The 25,252-nt window shown below is 44.5% G+C and overlaps 1 protein-coding gene across 1 annotated transcript in view; it reads left to right on the top strand.

Annotated features, from left to right (window-relative positions):
• LOC128998532 (ITG-like peptide) overlaps positions 1-25,252 on the top strand; it is a 95,931-nt gene that overhangs the window by 45,589 nt on the left and 25,090 nt on the right. The window lies entirely within an intron of this gene.

Here is a 25,252-nt window from a genome sequence, read left to right as displayed (position 1 = left end):
TGTAGAGTAAATTGTAAACGATCCAAAGATTTTACTAACTAGACTTTTCATCGTAGTTATAAATACCCCCGCAGGAGCAAACCTGCAGACTAGGAAATTTCAATTGACTTAATTTGAATTTCACTTAAATCTATTTAAATAACATTAAGTTTAATAAGTACCTAACTTTTCTGCTACAGGGAGGTTGATGAAGTGTGTGTTTTAGTAAAATAGTGGTAGTTAGTATAAAAAAAATAAAAATTCATCAAAATACGATACGTATGTAATGTATACGTATAGACAAGCAAACTACAACGGTTTAGTTATTCTTCATAAGAATAACATGATAATTATTTAAAAACTTTTTGAAATTTCTCCGTAATCCATAACCGTCCAATAACACTTCAATATAGTTTTTTTTGTCCTTCAAAACTTCAGTATAGTGGATTATTTTTTAAGCTCTTCAAAATAGTTAAGATAAAAATTAGACAATTTTTTATGCTGAGGGTTGTAAATGGGAAAACCCAATTTTTACCCCATAAAACCCTGCTCCCATTGTCCAATCATTGGTTCGCGAACTCATTAAAGTTTATCCCTCCCTACACGTTCAAGCCAAATTTCATCAAAAACTGAAAAAAAATTACTCAAGATATCACGTTTACGAACACACACACACACATATACATATATAACATTTTTAAGGAATAGTGTTTTGGCATCTGGAGACATCAAAATGAAAAAGTAAATCGGTCCCGGGCTTGGTCATACCGTGCCGCCTACGGTAACGTAGGGACAGCTGAAACTCTCTCTCTTTTATTTCCAATAAAAATCCAAACGGGCTATTGAATCCTACAAAAACCATCTGTTGAAAGGTAATATAACCCTCGGCAAGGTGATTTAGTAAAATCTTCCTCGGTACCTGTGTGTATTTGCAAGCCAAAGTTAAACCGTAAAATAGTCAAAAGCTCATCATAGCTAATTAAGCAGATTACATGGGGAGCTAACAGTCCCTGACATAATTAATCCTCACATGAACTAACAAGATGTGTTCAGTCTAAAGTTCAGTTTGTGTTTCATGTAGAACGAAACCACATTACTCGCATGTATTACATTTTGCGTTTTATTTTGTACATTTAATAATAAATTTGAGTTCTATAAGGTCTGTCTTTCCTTCACTTGTTTCATAGAACTTAAATTCTAAGACTTGCTTAATTTTGAATAGGCAAACTAAATAACAATAATTATAGTTGAATCGATGAGATACTAATTTGGAAAACATGAAAAATCCTTTAAAATATTTTCCGAATCTGAATCGTCAGTATAGTTGCTGGTAACGTTATTCATTATGTAAAATAAATGTATAAAACGCACGACCAAAACAATATTTTCTATAGCTTAATTCACTTGAATCAATGTATTTCAATACATGATCAGCATTCTGTCACCGAACGTCCCTCTGAACACATGATATCGTTCAAATGCATAACTTCCTTTATGAATGACACGTTTGGCAACCATTGAAATAATCTTTTCACTTTAATTCCAAGTTTATGCTTTTGATGTCAATTTCTTTTCATATTTTGTTGATAAATTGATAGGAATTCAAATTATGCATTCCGTTTTATGATGTTTAAAATTAACATTGGAATAGTATACAGTATAACTCTTCCTTTGTACAATGAATCCAAATACAGTATTCAAACACGTTGCTCTTATAAACCAAAGCCATTTAAAACCATAGATCGAGTATCTATATTTTGAATCATAGAGTCAGAGACTGTATAAGATTAACCATACCAAGCGAGATTTATGTATACATTATTTCTCATACTGAATAAAAGTCTAAGGAACTAGTAAGATTCAGCTTCTTCACCTGATGTTCAATCATTGGCATTTATAAAATAGAAATAGCGCAAACTTCCGGATCAGATGAAGTAAAATTGTTTGTTTAAGAAACTAGCTTACTTAATCGAGTTTTTCTTTCAAGCAACGCATTCCAAATGTTCGCAAAATAAAACAGTTAAAGTAATTGACAAAAAGTAAAGAATGCAATATTAATCATATTTGCAGTAAACTTTTAACCCCTAAAGATGTTCAAAACAAGTATTTCATAAGATAAATATGTAAGATATGAGCTCTGGGAGTGGGGGGTTGACGGTTGGGGTTAGTGACAACAAATGTGCCACCACTCACAGCCACTGAACGCCCTTTTGAGTTTAGAGACGTGAATTTGGTTACGAAACATTATCTTCATTATTCTTTGTGTTTTCTCCGTAATTTCATAAGCTTTTCTGCGTAATATGTAGAAGAGCAGCACTACTATGTAACCCTCTATTTTAAGTTATAACTATTGCACCGCAAGTTTTTAAACTTTGACATTAACTATAACTATTTTTTTCCAATAGCCAACAGCCAAAAAATAGTCCACTATTATTTTAACCATACTATAACAATTGTCATTTTATACAATTATTTTCAATTATTACACTTTCTATTTTAAACGTTTCTATGAGACTTCTGAAGTATGTTATAAACTTGGGTTTAACAAGTGTATTACTTCAACTTATGTTATTCTCTTGTTATTACTTTATTATCCTCCGAATCGTTTCCTCGTAGAGTGACACGAGCATTGAGCATAATAATGTGTCAAAGGTTACTAGTTAAATGTGTATAATAATCAAGAAGGTTAAATATGTTTTATTATGAGCAAAATATCAACAATATATAAAAGCCAAAGTATTATCTGATTAAACATTACATTGAAAATCTTTATATGCCATACACTCACGTAATTTAACATATGTGTCTTACATCAACAAAACTAATTGGTAAGAATAAAAGTGTTTGACCAAGTCAACAAAATCTAAAATGATTAATTAAATGAGATACTTAGATGTATTATAAGATATTAACTGTAAATTTTATTTTATTTCACTGTCTTACTCGAGAATGCTTTCTTCCAATAAGACTGAAAAATGTAATGCAATCTGAACAAATACGTTTCACCTTTAAAACAAATAAATAAGATAGCTCGAGGTGTTAAATCTTAGGGACGTAACACGAGAATAAAAGACGATGTAAATCACATATTTTAGCTAGGAAGGCCATATACATGGATTGTACTTGGCAGTGTAACGGTTCCGCTCTCATAACTCTTACCTTCCTACATAAAACCAAAACGATCCGGTTACTTTGTATACCTTTATTGGTTGGTGTATATCAGTTATCTATCCATAACGTCCCCTACCCATAGGAAGGGAAGATGCTAAAGTTTCAATTTCTTAATAGCCTCTTTTACCCCAGACAGTATATACCATATACTATTATAAAATTGAGGTGGTGTCTGTCTGTCTGGGCAGCTGACACGACTAAAATACTAAACCGATTAAGCCAAAATTATGCACATAAATGGTCCATATATCTAGGAATATCGTAGGCCTATTCACTTCTTGGAGTTCCTCTCGGGCTACGCCCCTTGGATGTCCAAAGTTTTGAGGCAGGGGTTTAAAAAGTAAATATTAATTGGTCTCCATGGAAGCATGAGAAAATTCACAATGTTTACCTTTGTGTTGATATTTCAATGTAAAAAAGCAGAACTCTCAAATTGCTTGTTTCACAATTTATTTCAGACAGCTGATCCAAAGAAATTAAGTATAATATTTTACACAACTAGCCGATGTGGCAGGTATTATTATGTCGTATAAAATTATGTCGTTGATTATGGAAAAAAGATTCTATAATTGTTGCTGTATCAACCCAGGCTCTGTTTTCGATTTATTAAAGTTTTTAAGTTATGAAAATAATATTTTCGATATAATTTCACATAAACAGTAGGACACTTGCAATGTAGGTTATACTTTTTGTATAAATTTAGTGGTTTTTTGTTTATAAATTCAAACTACTTAACGAGTGTTTGGATTAGGTGATAAAGCATATAAAAACAAATCAAATTATCCTTTATTCATTTAGTACACAATATACACGAATCGTCAATAGTACATCTTCCCGTTGCGAAGCACGGGGAGCAGCAGCTAGTATAATATTATAATACTCTTGGTAGACTGAAACTTGTTTTTATTGACTATTTGCGGCTGTTCAAACACTTTATGGATCTCTAGCGCTTAATATTATCTATTATACCTCCTTATGATGAAGCTAGTGGCAGCTTAGAGTTGACTCACTATTAATTGGCAGATATTATCAAAAAGTATGAATTGCAGTCTATATATATTCATTTTTGACTTTTATGTTTAGCACTGATTAGCTTAAATATAATTCCAAAACACGATTCAGGTTACAAATTACGATTTTAACCATATATTTGTGGACTAGGGATGAAAACATAAACCAAAACACTCATGTATGTGTGTTATTCACTGATAAACAATTTTGTATAACTTCATTTATAATAGGCTACTGTGTAGAGTGAACAAGATACATTTAAATGGAAATTCCATAAAATGAAAGTTATTACAGAACAATGTTGGGGATTATTCTGTTTTAGGCTACAAGTTAAATATGTACACACGCACTTACTAATGTTACTTATACAACTCAAACCGTTGTCAATATTGAACCATATTGGAAGTCGGAACTTCTGTGGAGCTCCAGAAACAAAAGGGATTAGTTACAAAGTAAAAGGCTCCAGATTAAATAACTTTACTCAGTTTGATTAACTCTTCATCGCGAATGTTGTAATTTAATAAAAGATCTCGGGAAAAATTCACATCCCTGTAAACTTCCGACTGCAAAATTATTAAGTTTTGTTTCGATGCTAATGTAATATTTCAACGTCTAAAAGTAAGTATAATTAAACATGTTGAATTGTTCTTTGGACACATTAATGGCTACATTATAAATTAAATCCGGATGAACCCGGTTTTGCTCAACGGTACTTGTATGTTTTCATTGGACGCTAGGCACGAGTCCAGAATTGTTTGTCACATTACTTCAGGCTGGACCTAGGGGCTACGGCATTATCACTTAGTTCAAATCCATTGTTGATTTGGTGGGATTTGAACCCGGGACCCCAGGAACCGGAGTCCCGCGCTTTAACCACTAGATCAGCTCGCTTCCCCAACGGTACTAATATGGGAATATTATAAAATAAAAATACAAATATTTAAACATTTGCATTGGTAAAACAATGTCCAAAATGTATTTTTATTTTCACAATTTTTGACACATTATAAATATGAAAAGTGTATCAATCTGAACTTCCTGTTATATTTTACTCCTTTCCTTGGCCATATAAAGTGTACTAGCACCTGATCTGTGTTGGATTTAGCTTGCCGAATAATTAACTGATAGAGCCTATGAATACGAAAATGTGTTGTGTGAGTAAAGGATGAATGGAGTTCGTAAAAGGGATTAAATAGTTTAAACTGCAATTTGTAAGAATACAACTTAGTATAATGTCTCTACGAACATGTCACCAAATATCCTTTGATCAGTTACACCTACTTACAAAAAACACTTTTGACGATCAATTTTAAATGACACATCTACCAATAAGTTTGACCGATATGACCATTCTACCATTATATTTTAGCACCACTCAGGTTAAGAGTCTTAATTAATATTTTGTAATACATTTACAAAAAAAAATTTAAATGAATAAATTGAAATGGTTTTATCAGAACGTTTTAAAGATGTCGCCTAAACTAATGTAGCAGTCCTGTTTATTATTTAGGGCGAGTTAATTTGTGACCACGGTGTTTAGTACTGCTGTGTGCCCCTTGAGCCACCCCCTGAGCCGCTATATGGACAAATTAACCGTAAATAGCAGCCCTCTCGAGTTTACTCTCAACTGGATTTCTCTTCTTTAGCTTCTTCGAGCATTTTAATAATTATTTTCATGCAAACCTGTTAAACATTGTTATTACATTGAGTTAATTTTCATTCCGTATATTATATCCTAAGACTCGTGTTTTTAAGTGTTTTTGACATCGTAATTGCCAGTTCGGAACGATTTGGTTTTCATTTTACGAAATTATTGAGATTCGTCTCTTATTTTCGAAACAGATCCTGAAAGCCAGAGTATGAACAATTACATTTTAATTTTAACACCATTTGGGATTAAAACTTTAAAATAATACTTTATTGTAACATTCGATCGATTATTTTGTTAAGTATTTTTAGTATCCGGTTCCGTTTTACACACGATTGGTTGTACACCACGACACTATGTTTGGACTCCAACTTGATAAAACTCCCCTTCTTCCCTTGGGTTGTAAAGATGTATTTTGATCAAAGAACATATCCAATTCTTCAGATCAGAATGTGATCAAAACCCATCAATTTGCAGGTGGGCCTTCGATCAATACTGTCTTCTACAACTATTGGCTATATGAGATCGCTCCTTAAGTTAACTTTAAGCTTTAAGAAGGTCTATGTAATAAATCCAAGGTGAAATTAAAATCGAAACGGGGTTGCATGAGCGATAAGAGGGTTGCGTGATTGTTATAATAAAACACGAAAAGCCCTCACGCAAATGTCTGGTTCCACGAATGACCGCCCGCCCTAATGTTGCTTAAACTACCCTAACACGTCACTAGTTAACTTTCAACATTCAATGGCAAAGGTTGACGTATCTAGAGAACTTTAAATCTGATTTCATTTTTAAGAGTTGTTAGCCTCCGGATTACGTTTGAATATTTATAATGGTTTAAATACCTGCATTCAGTAATCCAATATGCTGCTTGTGGCAACTATAGTTTCGGTTCACAGGGAACCATCTTCAGGCCGTACAAGGCGTCGTTATTCACTTCCATATATGAAGGTCGTCATTTAATAAATAAGTACATAGAACACGAACACACGAAAACGCACATTCATACAAACATTTAACATTAAAAATACCGAGTACTCGGGAACACGAGACAGGGGACGCGACCGGGTGGAAGTTGTAGCTCGAACGGCTCGGTATTTTTAATGTTAAACGTTCGTGTCAATGTGCGTTTTCGTGTGTTCGTGTTCTATGTACTTATTTATTAAATGACGACCTTCATATATGGAAGTGAATAACGACGCCTTGTACGGCCTGAAGATGGTTCCATGTGAACCGAAACTATAGTTGCCCCAAGCAGCATATTGGATTACTGAATGCAGGTATTTAAACCATTTTAAATCTGATCATTTAATGTAAGAAAATCTTCTTTTGTCTGTTTTGTAATCTTCGATCCACCTTTTGTATCACTCCTAGCAATCGATATTAAATATTAACAATTAAATAAGCAATAATATATAATTAGTGTCAGTAAAAACAGTCAAAATTATCGACTTTGAAATAAATAAACGTTTATTGTAGGCCAGGGAACGAAGACATTGTAGCGGGAAAAATTCATGTGTAAGCCAGATTTGGTACAGTCGTAGGGGGAAGGGTCCTTAACACGCTAAAAGTAGGCTACCAAGTATCATATTGTTAGACATTTTGTCAATATTTCAAGAATATCGGTTATTGACCTTGGGCCTTCGTTGCCTAGACTATAAGGGGACTACGCTGAAACAAACTGTATCATACCTATTCGAGAAATATTATTATGACGTGTATTAGAGGTGGCTGTGGTATTACTTAAAAGCTTTAATCTTAGTTCAACTAAAGTCACATTTAAGAAAATTAATCAAAACCTTTCGCTGATTTTACCATTTTACCAACGCTAGTAGTGTGGAATGGATTTACTAAAGAAATCTAGATTTTTAACAGGGTAAAATAATAACGATATTAATACATTATAAACGAACGTGCTCAGCACGTTCTTGATCTACTTCTCCTTTTCGTTAAAATTTACAATCAGATAAACTAAATGACTAGAGTTAAGCTTTACGTTGAGTATTGTTTAGATGCACAATGCACAAGTCTGCAGTGTCCCAGTTTATAAGTTTACCAAGGGTTTGTTACAAGACAGTCAAGTTTTATCATCGTCAACCCTCTGGGGACAAATTACCTTTCAAGTTTTTCATAAGCAATTTGATTATAATATCGTCTCAAATTGATTTAACACAACACGATTGACGTAAATGAACATATTTGTTTTAGCTGTAGAATTTTGTAACGAGCCTTTTTCCTAGGGGGGTAAATATTTGCTATTTGGCCGCGCACCTATTGCCGGCATCAGCAAGCGGCGGCGGTGAAGCTAGCGAGCGCCCTTTGACCCGGCTTATCAGTGCCGATAAGCCTGGGATATCCTAGATTTTCAGGATAGCCTAGGACGGACATTCGAGTCGTGGATCCCGGACAGTGAGGATAGCGTGTGTCTAGTGAGACGACTGGGATACGTCGGTGGTGTACGTGGAGAGGAGTGAACGAGGTTGACAGTGGTGTCGGAGAACGTTGGTGGTGTGATCGCGCCGAGTGTTGGTGTAAGTTGGGTACAGACCCACTATCGGTGAGTGGACGACGTTCCTTACTTTTTGGTTTAAGAGTTGAAAGTTGTTACTAAAACACTCATCTCTGATTTGATTGCGAGAGTTAGAGTTGTAACCGTGCTGGTTAAAGCCTGACGGTAGTTAGGATTTATATTAGTCAGGAATAATATTAAAGTATATTCCTGACGGTTCTGGGCAGGTGCTAGAGCGCAAATAATATAATTTATTGACTGTAGTAGTTATTATTTTGCGTTGTACCAAGAGTTAGTTATATTACTAATAACTGTGAGGCCCGACAAACCTAGGCTGCACGATTTAGCGTGCGTAGTTGGGAACACGTGGCCAGCAGGCTAGCAGCTAATATTATTAGCCTATTAACAGAAGCCCAGCTAAGTAACATAAAGTTGGTAGTAGCAGTAGCAGTAGTAGGGTTGTTATTGTTTATTCATTTGATTATTTTAATTTAACCTGAACAGCTTATTTGGTAATCCAACACGTTATCTTGGTAGCTTGGATAGCGGAGTACCGGCTATCAGATAATATATTTATCTAGTGTGTGGAACGTAGTTAATATTTATTTATCTGCTACTAAGTAGCTCAATATTTTAATAGTGCAATTGCCATTTAGCTTTGCTTGTTTGGCTTGGTATTTATTGAGACCAGCTACTAGTGGTGTAGTCACTCTACCTATAGTGCACTCGTATTGTTATCTGATATTATTATTGAGTGAACTGTTTGATTGTTAGCTTGGGCATTAGAGTTGTGTATTGGATTATAGTGGCCTAGTAGACCCCGCCTGGTGATAACACGCGTTGTGTTGTGGTTTTTATTGGCAAGTCGTCGTGTAACTCACCGTGATTTAGGCACTCTGGGCTTAACTATTGGATAGTTAGGACGAAGCCCGAGTTGCGTAGTCAGCAACGACCCCCTAGGAGAGTGGAGAATCGGCGTAGGCCTGGTAGTGATTATTGCACGTTTGTCTTGGTGACTTGTTTTTGACTTGTTCACAGTGCCCGTGTATGAGCCAGTCCTATACCGGTTAGACCCGGCTATTGGCCTAGTGGTTTCCCTGACCTTATCGCAGACCCTGGAACTTTACCCAGCCATTGTAGGCTGAGCTATCCCCGGCAAACGGTTGTGACTGCACTGCACTTTTAATATTTATTTTTCCCAGTGCAGAAAATTTCGTCGCAAGATGGCGCCTGCGAACAGGGACTGAGGTTGGCAGTGGTGCTGAGTTGCTGACGTATTAACGGCGCCCGAACAAAATAATTTTATTTGTGCAGATTTGCTGCGGACTTGTGCAGATTGGCTGCGGACCTGAGCTGTTGAGCAGAGTTTTAGGCAGACCTGCTGTGATTTTATAGTCGGTTGGGTAGGCCTAACCTGTTTTCTGTTACAGCGTGGTGTGTTGTGAACCCTAATTTATTTAGTGGTTGTATACATAGATGTTAGTTAGTAATTTTAATTTTGCTAATTAATTGAGCCTTATCATTGGATATTATTTGAGTGAGAACCCTTATTGTGTATTTGTGGTTTGACTTTCACAACCATAATTGGTTTGATTTATTATTTTGCTAATTAATTAAGCTTTAGTGTTGAATATTATTTGAGTGAGAACCCTTATTGTGTATTTGTGGTTTGACTTTCACACCTATAATTGGTTTGATTTAATAGTACGGTGTTAAATAGATTTTAATCGGTTTCGCTCTTATTTTTGCGGATTAGTCGTAGTATTTGATTTTTAAATATGGTTGTGACTACGAGTACGACGTCTGTGCTGGGCGGTACGCCTATTACGTCTGCTATTGCTACGACTAGTTCTGGGGTTAGCTCCGAACTGTCGGTGATGACGACATCGTCATTGTGGCCGGCGTCTTCGCCCGTTTGGCCGACAATTTCTTCGGTAGTGGCTACGACGGTGACAACGTCTCTGACCTATTCCGTGCCAGCGACTATGTCCTTGGGGTCGCAGCCCCGGGACGGTCGCGTGGGTTGGATATATGACCTCTCGAAAGGGGAGCTCATGAGGACGATGGACCAGTATGGTTTGGTGACCACTGGGACTTCTGCTGAATTACGGCAGAGATTTTCGTCGTTTTGGAAGCAGCGGAATGCCCGTCGGTACAGCGAGGATAGGCTGTGTACGGCTGGGGCTGCTGCACCGACATATGTACCGCCGGCTACTACAACCATAGGGCATCCAGACCCCCCGAGAACCGTACCTCAGGTACTGGTTAGTACTGAATCGGACCAAACAGAGATATTCAGACTTAGCAGGGAGTTAGAGGCGGTCAAAGAGATTCTTGGGTTGTCTTTGGAGACTGATACCCGGACTCTTCGAGAACAACTTGCATTGGTGGTGCGACAGGCTAGGGGCTCGCCGAGTAATGGGGTCGGCTGTGGGTTCGAAAGACCCGCCAACCCTACGTACCCTGTTATGGCTGCTCCAATGCTTACCTTTGGGTTACCTAGTAGACCCGAGGGATGGCAGCGGCCTAATGATAGTTCTGAGAGACCAGCCCGGCCTTCTAGCTTGGAGCTGCCTCGAGGCTCGGATATGCTCTCAAATGAGGCCAGCAGGGTGGAGCCAAAGGATTGCTCCAAAATATGTAACACGGTACGGAAGTGGGGTTTGAGGTTTGATGGCCGACGAGACCCTGTGTCGTTCCTGGAGCGCCTTGAAGAGCTGATGGTCTCGTACTCTATAAAATCAGAGGACCTGCTCAGAGCGCTGCCGGAGCTGTTGCAAGGCTCAGCGCTTCTATGGTACAGGAATTGCAAGGAGCTCCTGTATTCATTCGAAGCTTTTCAGCATCAATTTGAGATCCAGTTCCTTCCACCTGGTTATCAGAGGAATTTGGATGAGGAGATCCGGAAAAGGACACAGGGTGAAGGCGAGCACTTCCGGGACTACGTTGTTGCCATAAGTACCTTGCTTAGGCGTAGCGGTACGTTGTCGGAGCATGATAGATTGGACTTGATCTACAACAACATGCGACCTGAGTACAAACTCATGGTGCGAAGACGGGACTTCCGCAATCTGGCCGAGATGATTGAGTTGGCTGAAGATTATGAGGCCTATCTGAGAGAGAAGGCAGCCTTCCGGCCTCCACCTTTACCCAACGTAGCGCTGGTTTTGGAAACCGCCTACGTTCCCCGGAAGAAAGCTGAGAAGAATCTTGTGACTGTCACGTACGAAAGAAGTAGTTTTGAGAGACCGTCTCCTGAAGCCAAGTCAGTTGGGCAGCGGGTTGGCTCGTACTCGATCGAGGCTCGTGTACGAAGGCCCGCAATGACAAGGAAAGTGGCTGATGGTGTACGGTGCTTTAGGTGCCAGGAGACTGGTCACTTTGCCAAAGAATGTGGCAAGCCAAGGACCGTCTCCTGTTATGGGTGTGGGAAACCCGGTCTTACTGTGAACCAGTGTGGATGTCGTGCGGGAAACGGCAGGCCAGCTCAGACATCAGGAGGTCAACTGGGCAAGGCCACCGACAACGAACGACCTCAGAAGAGTGGTCCGAGTGGCTCGGAAAACTAAACAGCCTGGTTGGTGGAGTAGACGAGGACCGGCTAACTTTGGAATCTAGGCCCTTTGTTGAAGTTGTGCTGATGGGCAGCGTTTTCGTGGCGTTACTGGACACTGGGTCCGTCGTCAACTTGGTTGGGCGAGGAGTCGCCGAACATCTTCAGCGCCAGGGGATAGAGCCATGTAAGAAGGCCACTCCTCTAAGGATGGCAGATGGGACACGGTCGAGGGCCGAGTATTTGTTTCGGTTAGCAGGAGAAGCTGCGGGAAGACGGTGGATAGGAGATGCCTTGTACGTCCCCACTCTCACCACAGACATGGTTCTGGGTATGGATGTCATCCGAGACCTCGGATTGGTGACATGTGGGACAAAGGTAGTAAGAATGGGCGTGGGTGATGACTGTTCTGGCCAAGGTGGCCGCATAGACAGTGTCAAAATTGGTGACGAAGACTCCGAAGGCCCTTGCAATGGAAATCCCCGTCTGGTTCGTGATGCTAAATAATTCAACACCTTGTTGGCTGGTAGTGGCAAGTAGAAGATTTTTTATTTGTTTTAAGTTTGAGACCCGTGGTAAAAGAGGAATCATTGGGTTAAGAGCCGGAGTATTTTGTTTTGGCCGGAGTTCAAAGATTTTTTTTCTTTTTGGCCGTTTTCTTTTTTTTCATCCCGATGTAAGTGGGGGATGTAACGAGCCTTTTTCCTAGGGGGGTAAATATTTGCTATTTGGCCGCGCACCTATTGCCGGCATCAGCAAGCGGCGGCGGTGAAGCTAGCGAGCGCCCTTTGACCCGGCTTATCAGTGCCGATAAGCCTGGGATATCCTAGATTTTCAGGATAGCCTAGGACGGACATTCGAGTCGTGGATCCCGGACAGTGAGGATAGCGTGTGTCTAGTGAGACGACTGGGATACGTCGGTGGTGTACGTGGAGAGGAGTGAACGAGGTTGACAGTGGTGTCGGAGAACGTTGGTGGTGTGATCGCGCCGAGTGTTGGTGTAAGTTGGGTACAGACCCACTATCGGTGAGTGGACGACGTTCCTTACTTTTTGGTTTAAGAGTTGAAAGTTGTTACTAAAACACTCATCTCTGATTTGATTGCGAGAGTTAGAGTTGTAACCGTGCTGGTTAAAGCCTGACGGTAGTTAGGATTTATATTAGTCAGGAATAATATTAAAGTATATTCCTGACGGTTCTGGGCAGGTGCTAGAGCGCAAATAATATAATTTATTGACTGTAGTAGTTATTATTTTGCGTTGTACCAAGAGTTAGTTATATTACTAATAACTGTGAGGCCCGACAAACCTAGGCTGCACGATTTAGCGTGCGTAGTTGGGAACACGTGGCCAGCAGGCTAGCAGCTAATATTATTAGCCTATTAACAGAAGCCCAGCTAAGTAACATAAAGTTGGTAGTAGCAGTAGCAGTAGTAGGGTTGTTATTGTTTATTCATTTGATTATTTTAATTTAACCTGAACAGCTTATTTGGTAATCCAACACGTTATCTTGGTAGCTTGGATAGCGGAGTACCGGCTATCAGATAATATATTTATCTAGTGTGTGGAACGTAGTTAATATTTATTTATCTGCTACTAAGTAGCTCAATATTTTAATAGTGCAATTGCCATTTAGCTTTGCTTGTTTGGCTTGGTATTTATTGAGACCAGCTACTAGTGGTGTAGTCACTCTACCTATAGTGCACTCGTATTGTTATCTGATATTATTATTGAGTGAACTGTTTGATTGTTAGCTTGGGCATTAGAGTTGTGTATTGGATTATAGTGGCCTAGTAGACCCCGCCTGGTGATAACACGCGTTGTGTTGTGGTTTTTATTGGCAAGTCGTCGTGTAACTCACCGTGATTTAGGCACTCTGGGCTTAACTATTGGATAGTTAGGACGAAGCCCGAGTTGCGTAGTCAGCAACGACCCCCTAGGAGAGTGGAGAATCGGCGTAGGCCTGGTAGTGATTATTGCACGTTTGTCTTGGTGACTTGTTTTTGACTTGTTCACAGTGCCCGTGTATGAGCCAGTCCTATACCGGTTAGACCCGGCTATTGGCCTAGTGGTTTCCCTGACCTTATCGCAGACCCTGGAACTTTACCCAGCCATTGTAGGCTGAGCTATCCCCGGCAAACGGTTGTGACTGCACTGCACTTTTAATATTTATTTTTCCCAGTGCAGAAAATTTCGTCGCAATTTGAAAGGTAAAAATATGAACATGTGTCGAAAATTGGTAAATAAGACATACCTTGGCTAATGCAAATCATACAAATTGATTCATATATATAGAATTTATGTATGTAAATTTGTAGGTACAGTTAAAAGCTCACCCCTTAAGTCAAAAGTTAAAATATCAAGAAACAAGTCACGAGAAAGCTTTATTTTGGAGTATTTCACGATTTATTTATTACTTATGTTAGAAAACGGAACACACAATAACAGATATAATTATCATATTATTGATTACCATGCAACTAAATTTAAACCATTTTATAAATACATCAACTGCTCATTTAGATTAACTCCTTGTTTTATATTAAGCCACAATGAATCTTGTAACTTTTAGACCGACTTAATGTAATTGGAACAAGTTTTTATATAGCCTTGTTTTGGCTTTCTTTTATCTTAAAAATTTCTAATTTAAAATATATATTATTTTATAGTTTCTACCGATCTCTTAGTTCTTTTCAATTAACTTAACCCATTCTTTTGATTAATTTTTGCTAGCTGTGGTACAAATTTGGAATGAAAATAAAAATTAATGTAGAGTATCACTAACTCTGTCTGACATTCATCGAAAGAGGAAAGGTCACAAAAACATTCCAGGGCATAACGCATAAATAACAATGCGCTTCTAGGGTCCTTTTTCCGTATTAATTGAATCACTTTATGTTCGCTTTCAACGATTGGCTACAACTCTGCATATTGTATTTGGGATGTTTATTTATGTCTATTTCGTTTAGCTACCGAATATTTCCCATGCTAACATTATTCGTCTAGTTTCCATCCATTGGCCGTTAATAAATACAAGTATAAAATGGTTTATGTATATGTCAAATATGCTACTGCGGTAGCTTATTGTATCTACTCGTGCTCAAGCAATAATACTGTGGACGGGCAAAAAGTATCCTAACCTGTTTTATAAATAGCAGCGAGTTTATACAGTAAATTGTGGCTAATGGAGTGAAGTCACGCTCGGACGTGCATTTGAGATTTAAACCACAAACTGGCAATGCCTTAGTTAAAACCACCCACCATAATTACAAAGGTAGTCTTGTGCTTTTATGTACGACGCCTAATTTAGTATGCGAATTTCTTCTATTATTACGTACATAACTAAACGTATAAACTCCTTTTATAATTTTTCGATTTCCAGTAAAATCGTTTGCAGTTTTATCTCTTTAACAAAAATCTACGAGGTGGAAAATAAGGCCGGGAATACTCGCCCGTTAAACTTCTACAGACAATACTAGGAATATACGAATTATTGAACTAATTTATTTTCACAGGATTAGCAGAATAATTATAAATTAAACAAACAGAGAATGTCAGCTGATGAGTGATTGTTGTTACAGCCATGTTTGTGCTCGCTGGTCTACTCATGGTCGCCGCCCAGTCCTTGTCCCCAGCCCACGTCTGACAATGTCAGCTGATGAGTGATTGTTGTTACAGCCATGTTTGTGCTCGCTGGTCTACTCATGGTCGCCGCCCAGTCCTTGTCCCCAGCCCACGTCTGACAATGTCAGCTGATGTGTGATTGTTGTTACAGCCATGTTTGTGCTCGCTGGTCTACTCATGGTCGCCGCCCAGTCCTTGTCCCCAGCCCACGTCTGACAATGTCAGCTGATGTGTGATTGTTGTTACAGCCATGTTTGTGCTCGCTGGTCTACTCATGGTCGCCGCCCAGTCCTTGTCCCCAGCCCATGCCTGACAATGTCAGCTGATGTGTGATTGTTGTTACAGCCATGTTTGTGCTCGCTGGTCTACTCATGGTCGCCGCCCAGTCCTTGTCCCCAGCCCATGCCTGACAATGTCAGCTGATGTGTGATTGTTGTTACAGCCATGTTTGTGCTCGCTGGTCTACTCATGGTCGCCGCCCAGTCCTTGTCCCCAGCCCATGCCTGACAATGTCAGCTGATGTGTGATTGTTGTTACAGCCATGTTTGTGCTCGCTGGTCTAATCATGGTCGCCGCCCAGTCCTTGTCCCCAGCCCATGCCTGACAATGTCAGCTGATGTGTGATTGTTGTTACAGCCATGTTTGTGCTCGCTGGTCTACTCATAGTCGCCGCCCAGTCCTTGTCCCCAGCCCACGCCTGACAATGTCAGCTGATGTGTGATTGTTGTTACAGCCATGTTTGTGCTCGCTGGTCTACTCATGGTCGCCGCCCAGTCCTTGTCCCCAGCCCATGCCTGACAATGTCAGCTGATGTGTGATTGTTGTTACAGCCATGTTTGTGCTCGCTGGTCTACTCATGGTCGCCGCCCAGTCCTTGTCCCCAGCCCATGCCTGACAATGTCAGCTGATGTGTGATTGTTGTTACAGCCATTTTTGTGCTCGCTGGTCTACTCATGGTCGCCGCCCAGTCCTTGTCCCCAGCCCACGCCTGACAATGTCAGCTGATGTGTGATTGTTGTTACAGCCATGTTTGTGCTCGCTGGTCTACTCATGGTCGCCGCCCAGTCCTTGTCCCCAGCCCATGCCTGACAATGTCAGCTGATGTGTGATTGTTGTTACAGCCATGTTTGTGCTCGCTGGTCTACTCATGGTCGCCGCCCAGTCCTTGTCCCCAGCCCACGCCTGACAATGTCAGCTGATGAGTGATTGTTGTTACAGCCATGTTTGTGCTCGCTGGTCTACTCATAGTCGCCGCCCAGTCCTTGTCCCCAGCCCATGCCTGACAATGTCAGCTGATGTGTGATTGTTGTTACAGCCATGTTTGTGCTCGCTGGTCTAATCATGGTCGCCGCCCAGTCCTTGTCCCCAGCCCATGCCTGACAATGTCAGCTGATGTGTGATTGTTGTTACAGCCATGTTTGTGCTCGCTGGTCTACTCATGGTCGCCGCCCAGTCCTTGTCCCCAGCCCATGCCTGACAATGTCAGCTGATGTGTGATTGTTGTTACAGCCATGTTTGTGCTCGCTGGTCTACTCATAGTCGCCGCCCAGTCCTTGTCCCCAGCCCATGCCTGACAATGTCAGCTGATGTGTGATTGTTGTTACAGCCATGTTTGTGCTCGCTGGTCTACTCATAGTCGCCGCCCAGTCCTTGTCCCCAGCCCATGCCTGACAATGTCAGCTGATGTGTGATTGTTGTTACAGCCATGTTTGTGCTCGCTGGTCTAATCATGGTCGCCGCCCAGTCCTTGTCCCCAGCCCATGCCTGACAATGTCAGCTGATGAGTGATTGTTGTTACAGCCATGTTTGTGCTCGCTGGTCTACTCATGGTCGCCGCCCAGTCCTTGTCCCCAGCCCACGTCTGACAATGTCAGCTGATGAGTGATTGTTGTTACAGCCATGTTTGTGCTCGCTGGTCTACTCATGGTCGCCGCCCAGTCCTTGTCCCCAGCCCACGCCTGACAATGTCAGCTGATGAGTGATTGTTGTTACAGCCATGTTTGTGCTCGCTGGTCTACTCATAGTCGCCGCCCAGTCCTTGTCCCCAGCCCATGCCTGACAATGTCAGCTGATGTGTGATTGTTGTTACAGCCATGTTTGTGCTCGTTGGTCTAATCATGGTCGCCGCCAAGTCCTTGTCCCCAGCCCATGCCTGACAATGTCAGCTGATGTGTGATTGTTGTTACAGCCATGTTTGTGCTCGCTGGTCTACTCATGGTCGCCGCCCAGTCCTTGTCCCCAGCCCACGTCTGACAATGTCAGCTGATGAGTGATTGTTGTTACAGCCATGTTTGTGCTCGCTGGTCTACTCATGGTCGCCGCCCAGTCCTTGTCCCCAGCCCACGTCTGACAATGTCAGCTGATGTGTGATTGTTGTTACAGCCATGTTTGTGCTCGCTGGTCTACTCATAGTCGCCGCCCAGTCCTTGTCCCCAGCCCATGCCTGACAATGTCAGCTGATGTGTGATTGTTGTTACAGCCATGTTTGTGCTCGCTGGTCTACTCATGGTCGCCGCCCAGTCCTTGTCCCCAGCCCATGCCTGACAATGTCAGCTGATGTGTGATTGTTGTTACAGCCATGTTTGTGCTCGCTGGTCTAATCATGGTCGCCGCCCAGTCCTTGTCCCCAGCCCATGCCTGACAATGTCAGCTGATGTGTGATTGTTGTTACAGCCATGTTTGTGCTCGCTGGTCTAATCATGGTCGCCGCCCAGTCCTTGTCCCCAGCCCATGCCTGACAATGTCAGCTGATGTGTGATTGTTGTTACAGCCATGTTTGTGCTCGCTGGTCTACTCATGGTCGCCGCCCAGTCCTTGTCCCCAGCCCACGTCTGACAATGTCAGCTGATGAGTGATTGTTGTTACAGCCATGTTTGTGCTCGCTGGTCTACTCATGGTCGCCGCCCAGTCCTTGTCCCCAGCCCACGTCTGACAATGTCAGCTGATGTGTGATTGTTGTTACAGCCATGTTTGTGCTCGCTGGTCTACTCATAGTCGCCGCCCAGTCCTTGTCCCCAGCCCATGCCTGACAATGTCAGCTGATGTGTGATTGTTGTTACAGCCATGTTTGTGCTCGCTGGTCTACTCATGGTCGCCGCCCAGTCCTTGTCCCCAGCCCACGCCTGACAATGTCAGCTGATGTGTGATTGTTGTTACAGCCATGTTTGTGCTCGCTGGTCTACTCATGGTCGCCGCCCAGTCCTTGTCCCCAGCCCATGCCTGACAATGTCAGCTGATGTGTGATTGTTGTTACAGCCATGTTTGTGCTCGCTGGTCTACTCATGGTCGCCGCCCAGTCCTTGTCCCCAGCCCATGCCTGACAATGTCAGCTGATGTGTGATTGTTGTTACAGCCATGTTTGTGCTCGCTGGTCTACTCATGGTCGCCGCCCAGTCCTTGTCCCCAGCCCATGCCTGACAATGTCAGCTGATGTGTGATTGTTGTTACAGCCATGTTTGTGCTCGCTGGTCTACTCATGGTCGCCGCCCAGTCCTTGTCCCCAGCCCACGCCTGACAATGTCAGCTGATGAGTGATTGTTGTTACAGCCATGTTTGTGCTCGCTGGTCTACTCATAGTCGCCGCCCAGTCCTTGTCCCCAGCCCATGCCTGACAATGTCAGCTGATGTGTGATTGTTGTTACAGCCATGTTTGTGCTCGCTGGTCTAATCATGGTCGCCGCCCAGTCCTTGTCCCCAGCCCATGCCTGACAATGTCAGCTGATGTGTGATTGTTGTTACAGCCATGTTTGTGCTCGCTGGTCTACTCATGGTCGCCGCCCAGTCCTTGTCCCCAGCCCACGTCTGACAATGTCTGCTGATGAGTGATTGTTGTTACAGCCATGTTTGTGCTTGCTGGTCTACTCATGGTCGCCGCCCAGTCCTTGTCCCCAGCCCACGCCTGACAATGTCAGCTGATGAGTGATTGTTGTTACAGCCATGTTTGTGCTCGCTGGTCTACTCATAGTCGCCGCCCAGTCCTTGTCCCCAGCCCATGCCTGACAATGTCAGCTGATGTGTGATTGTTGTTACAGCCATGTTTGTGCTCGCTGGTCTAATCATGGTCGCCGCCCAGTCCTTGTCCCCAGCCCATGCCTGACAATGTCAGCTGATGTGTGATTGTTGTTACAGCCATGTTTGTGCTCGCTGGTCTACTCATGGTCGCCGCCCAGTCCTTGTCCCCAGCCCACGTCTGACAATGTCAGCTGATGAGTGATTGTTGTTACAGCCATGTTTGTGCTCGCTGGTCTACTCATGGTCGCCGCCCAGTCCTTGTCCCCAGCCCACGTCTGACAATGTCAGCTGATGTGTGATTGTTGTTACAGCCATGTTTGTGCTCGCTGGTCTACTCATAGTCGCCGCCCAGTCCTTGTCCCCAGCCCATGCCTGACAATGTCAGCTGATGTGTGATTGTTGTTACAGCCATGTTTGTGCTCGCTGGTCTACTCATGGTCGCCGCCAAGTCCTTGTCCCCAGCCCATGCCTGACAATGTCAGCTGATGTGTGATTGTTGTTACAGCAATGTTTGTGCTCGCTGGTCTAATCATGGTCGCCGCCCAGTCCTTGTCCCCAGCCCATGCCTGACAATGTCAGCTGATGTGTGATTGTTGTTACAGCCATGTTTGTGCTCGCTGGTCTAATCATGGTCGCCGCCCAGTCCTTGTCCCCAGCCCATGCCTGACAATGTCAGCTGATGTGTGATTGTTGTTACAGCCATGTTTGTGCTCGCTGGTCTACTCATGGTCGCCGCCCAGTCCTTGTCCCCAGCCCACGTCTGACAATGTCAGCTGATGAGTGATTGTTGTTACAGCCATGTTTGTGCTCGCTGGTCTACTCATGGTCGCCGCCCAGTCCTTGTCCCCAGCCCACGTCTGACAATGTCAGCTGATGTGTGATTGTTGTTACAGCCATGTTTGTGCTCGCTGGTCTACTCATGGTCGCCGCCCAGTCCTTGTCCCCAGCCCATGCCTGACAATGTCAGCTGATGTGTGATTGTTGTTACAGCCATGTTTGTGCTCGCTGGTCTAATCATGGTCGCCGCCCAGTCCTTGTCCCCAGCCCACGCCTGACAATGTCAGCTGATGTGTGATTGTTGTTACAGCCATGTTTGTGCTCGCTGGTCTACTCATAGTCGCCGCCCAGTCCTTGTCCCCAGCCCATGCCTGACAATGTCAGCTGATGTGTGATTGTTGTTACAGCCATGTTTGTGCTCGCTGGTCTACTCATGGTCGCCGCCCAGTCCTTGTCCCCAGCCCACGCCTGACAATGTCAGCTGATGTGTGATTGTTGTTACAGCCATGTTTGTGCTCGCTGGTCTAATCATGGTCGCCGCCCAGTCCTTGTCCCCAGCCCATGCCTGACAATGTCAGCTGATGTGTGATTGTTGTTACAGCCATGTTTGTGCTCGCTGGTCTACTCATGGTCGCCGCCCAGTCCTTGTCCCCAGCCCACGTCTGACAATGTCAGCTGATGAGTGATTGTTGTTACAGCCATGTTTGTGCTCGCTGGTCTACTCATGGTCGCCGCCCAGTCCTTGTCCCCAGCCCACGCCTGACAATGTCAGCTGATGAGTGATTGTTGTTACAGCCATGTTTGTGCTCGCTGGTCTACTCATAGTCGCCGCCCAGTCCTTGTCCCCAGCCCATGCCTGACAATGTCAGCTGATGTGTGATTGTTGTTACAGCCATGTTTGTGCTCGCTGGTCTAATCATGGTCGCCGCCAAGTCCTTGTCCCCAGCCCATGCCTGACAATGTCAGCTGATGTGTGATTGTTGTTACAGCCATGTTTGTGCTCGCTGGTCTACTCATGGTCGCCGCCCAGTCCTTGTCCCCAGCCCACGTCTGACAATGTCAGCTGATGAGTGATTGTTGTTACAGCCATGTTTGTGCTCGCTGGTCTACTCATGGTCGCCGCCCAGTCCTTGTCCCCAGCCCACGTCTGACAATGTCAGCTGATGTGTGATTGTTGTTACAGCCATGTTTGTGCTCGCTGGTCTACTCATAGTCGCCGCCCAGTCCTTGTCCCCAGCCCATGCCTGACAATGTCAGCTGATGTGTGATTGTTGTTACAGCCATGTTTGTGCTCGCTGGTCTACTCATGGTCGCCGCCCAGTCCTTGTCCCCAGCCCATGCCTGACAATGTCAGCTGATGTGTGATTGTTGTTACAGCCATGTTTGTGCTCGCTGGTCTAATCATGGTCGCCGCCCAGTCCTTGTCCCCAGCCCATGCCTGACAATGTCAGCTGATGTGTGATTGTTGTTACAGCCATGTTTGTGCTCGCTGGTCTAATCATGGTCGCCGCCCAGTCCTTGTCCCCAGCCCATGCCTGACAATGTCAGCTGATGTGTGATTGTTGTTACAGCCATGTTTGTGCTCGCTGGTCTACTCATGGTCGCCGCCCAGTCCTTGTCCCCAGCCCACGTCTGACAATGTCAGCTGATGAGTGATTGTTGTTACAGCCATGTTTGTGCTCGCTGGTCTACTCATGGTCGCCGCCCAGTCCTTGTCCCCAGCCCACGTCTGACAATGTCAGCTGATGTGTGATTGTTGTTACAGCCATGTTTGTGCTCGCTGGTCTACTCATAGTCGCCGCCCAGTCCTTGTCCCCAGCCCATGCCTGACAATGTCAGCTGATGTGTGATTGTTGTTACAGCCATGTTTGTGCTCGCTGGTCTACTCATGGTCGCCGCCCAGTCCTTGTCCCCAGCCCACGCCTGACAATGTCAGCTGATGTGTGATTGTTGTTACAGCCATGTTTGTGCTCGCTGGTCTACTCATGGTCGCCGCCCAGTCCTTGTCCCCAGCCCATGCCTGACAATGTCAGCTGATGTGTGATTGTTGTTACAGCCATGTTTGTGCTCGCTGGTCTACTCATGGTCGCCGCCCAGTCCTTGTCCCCAGCCCATGCCTGACAATGTCAGCTGATGTGTGATTGTTGTTACAGCCATGTTTGTGCTCGCTGGTCTACTCATGGTCGCCGCCCAGTCCTTGTCCCCAGCCCATGCCTGACAATGTCAGCTGATGTGTGATTGTTGTTACAGCCATGTTTGTGCTCGCTGGTCTACTCATGGTCGCCGCCCAGTCCTTGTCCCCAGCCCACGCCTGACAATGTCAGCTGATGAGTGATTGTTGTTACAGCCATGTTTGTGCTCGCTGGTCTACTCATAGTCGCCGCCCAGTCCTTGTCCCCAGCCCATGCCTGACAATGTCAGCTGATGTGTGATTGTTGTTACAGCCATGTTTGTGCTCGCTGGTCTAATCATGGTCGCCGCCCAGTCCTTGTCCCCAGCCCATGCCTGACAATGTCAGCTGATGTGTGATTGTTGTTACAGCCATGTTTGTGCTCGCTGGTCTACTCATGGTCGCCGCCCAGTCCTTGTCCCCAGCCCACGTCTGACAATGTCAGCTGATGAGTGATTGTTGTTACAGCCATGTTTGTGCTTGCTGGTCTACTCATGGTCGCCGCCCAGTCCTTGTCCCCAGCCCACGCCTGACAATGTCAGCTGATGAGTGATTGTTGTTACAGCCATGTTTGTGCTCGCTGGTCTACTCATAGTCGCCGCCCAGTCCTTGTCCCCAGCCCATGCCTGACAATGTCAGCTGATGTGTGATTGTTGTTACAGCCATGTTTGTGCTCGCTGGTCTAATCATGGTCGCCGCCCAGTCCTTGTCCCCAGCCCATGCCTGACAATGTCAGCTGATGTGTGATTGTTGTTACAGCCATGTTTGTGCTCGCTGGTCTACTCATGGTCGCCGCCCAGTCCTTGTCCCCAGCCCACGTCTGACAATGTCAGCTGATGAGTGATTGTTGTTACAGCCATGTTTGTGCTCGCTGGTCTACTCATGGTCGCCGCCCAGTCCTTGTCCCCAGCCCACGTCTGACAATGTCAGCTGATGTGTGATTGTTGTTACAGCCATGTTTGTGCTCGCTGGTCTACTCATAGTCGCCGCCCAGTCCTTGTCCCCAGCCCATGCCTGACAATGTCAGCTGATGTGTGATTGTTGTTACAGCCATGTTTGTGCTCGCTGGTCTACTCATGGTCGCCGCCAAGTCCTTGTCCCCAGCCCATGCCTGACAATGTCAGCTGATGTGTGATTGTTGTTACAGCCATGTTTGTGCTCGCTGGTCTAATCATGGTCGCCGCCCAGTCCTTGTCCCCAGCCCATGCCTGACAATGTCAGCTGATGTGTGATTGTTGTTACAGCCATGTTTGTGCTCGCTGGTCTAATCATGGTCGCCGCCCAGTCCTTGTCCCCAGCCCATGCCTGACAATGTCAGCTGATGTGTGATTGTTGTTACAGCCATGTTTGTGCTCGCTGGTCTACTCATGGTCGCCGCCCAGTCCTTGTCCCCAGCCCACGTCTGACAATGTCAGCTGATGAGTGATTGTTGTTACAGCCATGTTTGTGCTCGCTGGTCTACTCATGGTCGCCGCCCAGTCCTTGTCCCCAGCCCACGTCTGACAATGTCAGCTGATGTGTGATTGTTGTTACAGCCATGTTTGTGCTCGCTGGTCTACTCATGGTCGCCGCCCAGTCCTTGTCCCCAGCCCATGCCTGACAATGTCAGCTGATGTGTGATTGTTGTTACAGCCATGTTTGTGCTCGCTGGTCTAATCATGGTCGCCGCCCAGTCCTTGTCCCCAGCCCACGCCTGACAATGTCAGCTGATGTGTGATTGTTGTTACAGCCATGTTTGTGCTCGCTGGTCTACTCATAGTCGCCGCCCAGTCCTTGTCCCCAGCCCATGCCTGACAATGTCAGCTGATGTGTGATTGTTGTTACAGCCATGTTTGTGCTCGCTGGTCTACTCATGGTCGCCGCCCAGTCCTTGTCCCCAGCCCACGCCTGACAATGTCAGCTGATGTGTGATTGTTGTTACAGCCATGTTTGTGCTCGCTGGTCTACTCATGGTCGCCGCCCAGTCCTTGTCCCCAGCCCATGCCTGACAATGTCAGCTGATGTGTGATTGTTGTTACAGCCATGTTTGTGCTCGCTGGTCTACTCATGGTCGCCGCCCAGTCCTTGTCCCCAGCCCACGTCTGACAATGTCAGCTGATGAGTGATTGTTGTTACAGCCATGTTTGTGCTCGCTGGTCTACTCATGGTCGCCGCCCAGTCCTTGTCCCCAGCCCACGCCTGACAATGTCAGCTGATGTGTGATTGTTGTTACAGCCATGTTTGTGCTCGCTGGTCTACTCATGGTCGCCGCCCAGTCCTTGTCCCCAGCCCATGCCTGACAATGTCAGCTGATGTGTGATTGTTGTTACAGCCATGTTTGTGCTCGCTGGTCTACTCATGGTCGCCGCCCAGTCCTTGTCCCCAGCCCATGCCTGACAATGTCAGCTGATGTGTGATTGTTGTTACAGCCATGTTTGTGCTCGCTGGTCTACTCATGGTCGCCGCCCAGTCCTTGTCCCCAGCCCACGTCTGACAATGTCAGCTGATGAGTGATTGTTGTTACAGCCATGTTTGTACTCGCTGGTCTACTCATGGTCGCCGCCCAGTCCTTGTCCCCAGCCCATGCCTGACAATGTCAGCTGATGTGTGATTGTTGTTACAGCCATGTTTGTGCTCGCTGGTCTACTCATGGTCGCCGCCCAGTCCTTGTCCCCAGCCCATGCCTGACAATGTCAGCTGATGTGTGATTGTTGTTACAGCCATGTTTGTGCTCGCTGGTCTACTCATGGTCGCCGCCCAGTCCTTGTCCCCAGCCCATGCCTGACAATGTCAGCTGATGTGTGATTGTTGTTACAGCCATG

Source organism: Macrosteles quadrilineatus, unplaced genomic scaffold (assembly GCF_028750875.1).
Source record: "Macrosteles quadrilineatus isolate MER2022 unplaced genomic scaffold, UCM_ALF_1.0 Scaffold_7__1_contigs__length_78375512, whole genome shotgun sequence".
Lineage (NCBI taxonomy): Eukaryota > Metazoa > Arthropoda > Insecta > Hemiptera > Cicadellidae > Macrosteles > Macrosteles quadrilineatus.
The sequence above is the reverse complement of the archived record's forward strand: the minus strand, read 5'-3'. Positions and strand labels throughout refer to the sequence as shown.